The sequence below is a fragment of the Pristiophorus japonicus genome, chromosome 19 (assembly GCF_044704955.1).
Source record: "Pristiophorus japonicus isolate sPriJap1 chromosome 19, sPriJap1.hap1, whole genome shotgun sequence".
Classification (NCBI taxonomy): Eukaryota; Metazoa; Chordata; class Chondrichthyes; family Pristiophoridae; genus Pristiophorus; species Pristiophorus japonicus.
The window spans coordinates 25,916,908-25,923,129 of record NC_091995.1 but is presented as its reverse complement, the minus strand read 5'-3'; the positions used below and the strand labels follow the sequence as shown (position 1 = coordinate 25,923,129).

Here is a 6,222-nt window from a genome sequence, read left to right as displayed (position 1 = left end):
CCTTCTTTTCCACAAAGTCATCAGTTTTGAGGTGAGGAGTCACACAGGTTTGAGGTGAGGAGTCACTCAGCCTTGAGGTGAGGAGTCACTCAGCCTTGAGATGGGGAATGTTGATCAGAGCTGACTCTGCATTCACGGCTGGTGACTCTATCATTGCCTCCATTGACTTCACTGAACCCGCCGGGCAGGTTTGGTTAAAATTGGGGCTCTGGTGTTCAGGCTGACCCCCAAGGCATCTGCTGCAGCACTGTCACCTGCCTCTCTGGTAGCCACCGGATTCCTTTCTACCTCCTGCTGGCAATGTGTTTCTGAAGGGATCTTCTGTTCTGTCACTCTCCCCAGGCCATTCCCTGTACTGTACTGCAGATACGTGTAGTGGTCTCCTCATTTCTCCATCACCTCAGCCATGTGTGAAATTTTAATTCTTGTGTAAGAATAGCCCCTGAGGTGCGGGTACCTGGGCTTTTCAGCTGAGCACAATTGTTTCTTCACCCTGTCAAGGAACAGCATTCTCTCTCTCTTCCATTCCCAGATCCATCATATCACTGGTGCTCGAAACTGCACCAGTTGAAAATACTTCTGACTCACTCGCTACTTTCTCTCTAGTGGGTGTTGTTGGGCTGGTGTTGTGGCCTTGGTGAGGATGTGGCAGGAATCTAGAACTGGAAACATTTGGTGTGTCTGGAAGTGCCCAGCTACTCAATGGAGTGACTGGCCTCTTCCTCCAAGGTACCCCTGAATGCAAAACAGAAAATAGTTTGTTTGGTTGTGCACACAGTGACATTTTCCCTGGCAGAGTATAAGGGCACTGAAATAGTTTGAGACACAACATGAGGCTGTCACTACACACGATGAGCCTGGTCCTGCCCTTACCAACCATCACTCGACACTTTGTCTCCAACCTCACCATCTCCCACTGCCCCTCCTTTACTGTCTGCCAATTATCTACAGATAAAATCAGAGTAATTTACTGCACAGAAGGAGGCTATTCGGCCCATTGTGCCTGTGCTGGCCAAAAAGAGCTATCCAGCCTAATCCCGCTTTCCAGCTCTTGGTCTGTATCCTTCTAAGTTACTGCACTTCAACTGCATAGTTACTTTTGAAAATGTAATTAGGGTTTCTGCCTTCACCACCGTTTCAGGTAGTGAGATCCAGATCCCCACCAACCTCTGGGTAAAAAAAGTTCTCAATTCCCCGCTAACCACCTACCAATTGCTTTAAGTCAATGGCCCCTAGTTATTGACCTCTCTGCTGAGAGAAATAGGTTATTCCTATTCACGCTTTCTTGGCACCTCATAGTTTAATGCACCTCAATCAATTCTTCCCTCAGCTTTCTCGACTCCAAAGAAAGCAACCCCAGACTAATCAATCATTCCTTCTGGTTAAAATCCGCCAGTCCTGAGAACATCCTCTTGAATTTCCTTTCTATCCTCTCTACTGCAATCACATCTTTCCTGTAATTTGTTGACCAGAACTGTACGCAGTACTTTAGCTGTGGCCTAACTAGTGTTTTATACAGTACAAGCATATTCTGCCTGCTCTTATAATCAATGCCTTGGCTAATAAAGGAAAGTATCCTGTATGCCTCCTTAACTACCTTATCTATCTCTCCTGCTATCTTCAGGGATCTATGGAAATGCACTCCAAAATCCCTCTATTTCTCTACACTTCTCGGTATCCTACCATTTATTGTGTATTCCCTTGCCTTGCATTACTTCATACTTCTCCGGATTTAATTTAATTTGCCACTTTTCAGCCCACCTGACCAGTCGATTGACATCTTCTTGCAGTCTACAGCTTTCTTCCTCACTATCAACCACACAAACAATTTTTATCTCATCCACAAACTTCTTAATCATGCCCCTTACATTGATATGTACGACAAAAAGCAAAGGACATAGCACTGAGCCCGGAGGAACCCCACTGGAAACAATCATCGACCATTACCCTTTGCTTCCTGCCACTGAGCCAATTTTGTATCCAACTTGTCACTTTCCATGGGTTGTTACTTTTCTGACCAGTCTGCCATGTGGAGCCTTGTCAAAAGCCTTAATAAAATCCATGCAGACAACATCAAACGCACTACCCTCATCGACCCGCCTCAAAAAATTCAATCAAGTCAGTTAGACACGACCTTCCCTTAACAAATCCATGCAGACTGTCCTTGATTTATCCATACCTTTCTAAATGCCAATACTATCCCTCAGAATTCTTTCCAATAATTAGCCCACCACCAAGGTTAGGCTGACTAGCCTATAATTATTCAGTCTATCCATTTCTGCCTTTGTAAACAATGGTACAACGTTAGCAGTCCTCCGGTACCACATCTGTAGCCCAAGACGATTGCAAAATGATGGTCAGAGCCTTTATTATTTCCTCCTTTGCTTCTCTTAACAGCCTGGGATAGATTTCATCCGGGCCTGGCAATTTATCTTCCTGTTTTTGTGTCTCAGCCTTTGTACTGTTGATATTCCTTCCCCAGTTGTAGTTCTCTGTTGTTGTGTTGTGTGCGGCAATTTTCTTTTCAGGAATGTGATTCACTGGACACATTATTCCCCTTACGAGAGGGTATAACGCAGCTGACAAGATGTAGGTGGTACATTGTCCGTTTAAATAAGCTAGCCTTCGTGACTAGCAGCACCCCATGTTGCAGGATACGCGAGTGGTTTTGAATTAAGATGCTGCTTGCATCTTTTCCCTGACATCCTGCTAATGAGAGAAAATTTATAGGAGCAAGGTTTCACTGTTGCAACCTGATTTTGCTTGAAAATGGGGAGGCTGGAAGCTGAAATCTGGAGAATTGTCCACCCATTGTTTTTGCTATGTTTAGTGAGGAATAAATATTGGTTCTTCTTCGATATAGTGCCATGGGATCTTTTATATCCACCTGAGAGTGCAGACGGGTCCTCGATTTAACATCTCACCAGAAAGACGGCACTTCTGACAGATCAGCACTCGCTCAGTACTGCACTGGAGTGTCAGTCTAGATTTTTGTGTTCAAGTCACTGGAGTGGGACTTAAAGCCACAACCTTCTGACACAGAGGCAAGAGTGCTACCAACTGAGCCACTGTTGACACAGTCTGTGTTGTACGGCTTTTTGTTGCCTTTGTAATTACATTCTAATCTACACCTGCCTTTATTCATAGCCTCCAGCTCATGTATCATTCACATTTTTTAGTTTCAAGATATTTTCTCACAATATGCAAGAGATTATTTTGCCATTGGTGGGGAGAGGGAGCATAAGACATTTGGCCATTGCCCCCATCCAAGGAATTTGAAATAGTTTTGTGTAAACACTATTAGTGAATCTATATATCTTTTCAAATTGACTAAATATCCAATGTATGTAACCAGTCACGTCTCTGCCGAGAATTGGAGCATTTTACTGACACTGAGATTCAAGTTGTCAAATGCAGAATTAAAGCTTGCAGGTTGTCCTCTGGGCTGTGGTCACCAGCTGCCTGTAACAGATAACCACAAGTAAACAGCAATACGTAACTGAATGTTCTTGGCTCTTGATATATATCAACTTTGCAAAGTTGCAATGAACTGCTTAGTTTACAAACCAGTTAGTTTCCTGTTTACATGTCAGCCGTGGCTCAGTCGGTAGCACTCTCAAGCTTTATTCTGCATCTAACCGTGCTGTACCTGCCCTGGGAGTGCTTGATGGGACAGTGTAGTGGGAGCTTTACTCTGTATCTAACCCATGCTGTACCTGCCCTGGGAGTGTTTGATGGGACAGTGTAGTGGGAGCTTTACTCTGTATCTAACCCGTGCTGTACCTGCCCTGGGAGTGTTTGATGGAACAGTGTAGAGGGAGCTTTACTCTGTATCTAACCCGTGCTGTACCTGCTCTGGGAGTATTTGATGGGACAGTGTAGCGGGACCTTTACTCTGTATCTAACCCATGATGTACCTGTCCTGGGAGTGTTTGATGGGACAGTGTACAGGGAAGTTTACTCTGTATCACACCCATGCTGTACCTGCCCTGGGAGTGTTTGATGGGAGAGTTTGATGGAAAAAAAACAGTAAAAGGGAATATTATTTGAATGGGGAGAAATTACAGTGCAGTGCGGTGCAGAGCGACCTGGGGGTCCTTGTGCATGAATCCCAAAAAGTTAGTTTGCAGGTGCAGCAGGTAATCAGGAAGGCGAATGGAATGTTGGCCTTCATTGTGAGAGGGATGGAGTACAAAAGCAGGGAGGTATTGCTGTAACTGTACTGGATATTGGTGAGGCCGCATCTGGAGTACTGCGTGCAGTTTTGGTCACCTTACTTAAGGAAGGATATACTAGCTTTGGAGGGGGTACAGAGACGATTCACTTGGCTGATTCCGGAGATGAGGGGGTTACCTTATGATGATAGATTGAGTAGACTGGGTCTTTATTCGTTGGAGTTCAGAAGGATGAGGGGTGATCTTATAGAAACATTTAAAATAATGAAAGGGATAGACAAGATAGAGGCAGAGAGGTTGTTTCCACTGGTCAGGGAGACTAGAACTAGGGGGCACAGCCTCAAAATACGGGGGAGCCAATTTAAAACCGAGTTGAGAAGAAATTTCTTCTCCCAGAGGGTTGTGAATCTGTGGAATCCTCTGCCGAAGGAAGCAGTTGAGGCGAGCTCATTGAATGTATTCAAGTCACAGATGGATAGATTTTTAACCAATAAGGGAATTAAGGGTTACGGGGAGCGAGTGGGTAAGTGGAGCTGAGTCCACGGCCAGATCAGTCATGATCTTTTTGAATGGCGGAGCAGGCTCGAGGGGCTAGATGGCCTACTCCTGTTCCTAATTCTTATGTTCTTATGTTATGTTCTTATGACAGTGTAGAGGGAGCTTTACTCTGTATCTAACCCATGCTGTACCTGCCCTGGGAGTGTTTGATGGGACAGTGTAGAGGGAGCTTTATTCTGTATCTAACCTGCTGATACTCATCAATGAAAATGTTTAAAAATAAAAATGGCTGAGTACATACACGGACATGCACAAATGGCAAAATAATCTCCTACATAAGGTGAGAAAATATCTTGAAACTAAAAAAGTGAATGATACACGAGCTGTAGACCATGAATAAAAGCAGGTGTAGATTGAAGTGTAATTACAAAGGCAACACAATTGCCAAAAAGCCGCACAACACGGACTGTGTCAGCAGTGGCTCAGTTCGTTGCAATCTCGTCTCTGAGTCAAAAGGTTGTGGACAAGTCCCACTCCAGAGACTTGAACACAAAAATCTACACTGACACTCCAGTACGGTACTGAGGGAGTGCTGCTCTGCAGGAGCTGTCGCCTTTCTGGTGAGATGTTAAACCGAGGCCCCGTCTGCTCTCACAGATGGACATAAAAGATCCCATGGCACTATATTCGAAGAAGAGCAGAAGAGTTCTTTCCAGTCTCCTGGCCAATATTTATTCCTCAATAAACATAACAAAAACAGATTATCTGGTCATTATCCTGTTGCTGTTTGTGGGAGTTTGCTGTGTGCTAATTAGATGCTGTTTTTTCCACATTACAACAATGACTACACTTCAAAAGTACTTAATTTGCTGTATAGCGGTTTGGGATGCCCTGAGGTCATGAAGGATGCAATATAGATGCAAGTCTTATCTTTTTTTACTATTGGCCCACCCTCACAACTGCAATCTGCTTCATTGGGTGCCAGGATTGTTAAAGACATTATGTAAGGGTAATTATCACACATCTGTGCCCTGCAGCAGAGCTTTACTTACCTGGCGGGGGAGTAACCATGATCAAGAAGGTCGTTCTCTCAGGACGAGGCTAGCCCATTGCACTTCGAGTGTGCTGACGCTTGCGATGTCCCCAAATGCGGCATACTCGACTGCAAAATGTGTTTCACAGCAATGTTCTGAAAGGTTTGTGAACACTGACTAGTGTCTCCCTAACTCCCATTGCTCTAGTGTGTTTTTGGTTTTAAATGTTGGGTTGCCTACAGCTTGTGAGTCACCAAGTTGTGTAGAACCTCTTCAGTTGTACCAGGCTCCTATATTTTGCCGGACTGTCAACCTCCCAACTGAGAATTGCAGATGAAGGAGACCATTCGGCCCATCTTAATCCAGGGAGATCCTCTGTCCCCACCATTACAAAATCCAATTGTTTCTTAAATTATTTCAGGATTCTCGCCTCCATGGCTCTACCTTCAAGTTTATTTCACATATCAATCATGCTTTGAAAAGGAATTTCCTGATTTCATCCTAAAATGAGCATT

At 44.4% G+C, this 6,222-nt stretch overlaps 1 non-coding gene across 1 annotated transcript; it reads left to right on the top strand.

The window, feature by feature from the left end:
• Window positions 1-5,717: 5,717 nt before the first annotated feature.
• LOC139230755 (U1 spliceosomal RNA) lies at window positions 5,718-5,877 on the top strand. The gene has a single exon (XR_011587986.1). It is a non-coding gene; the product is annotated as a U1 spliceosomal RNA (small nuclear RNA).
• Window positions 5,878-6,222: the final 345 nt, after the last annotated feature.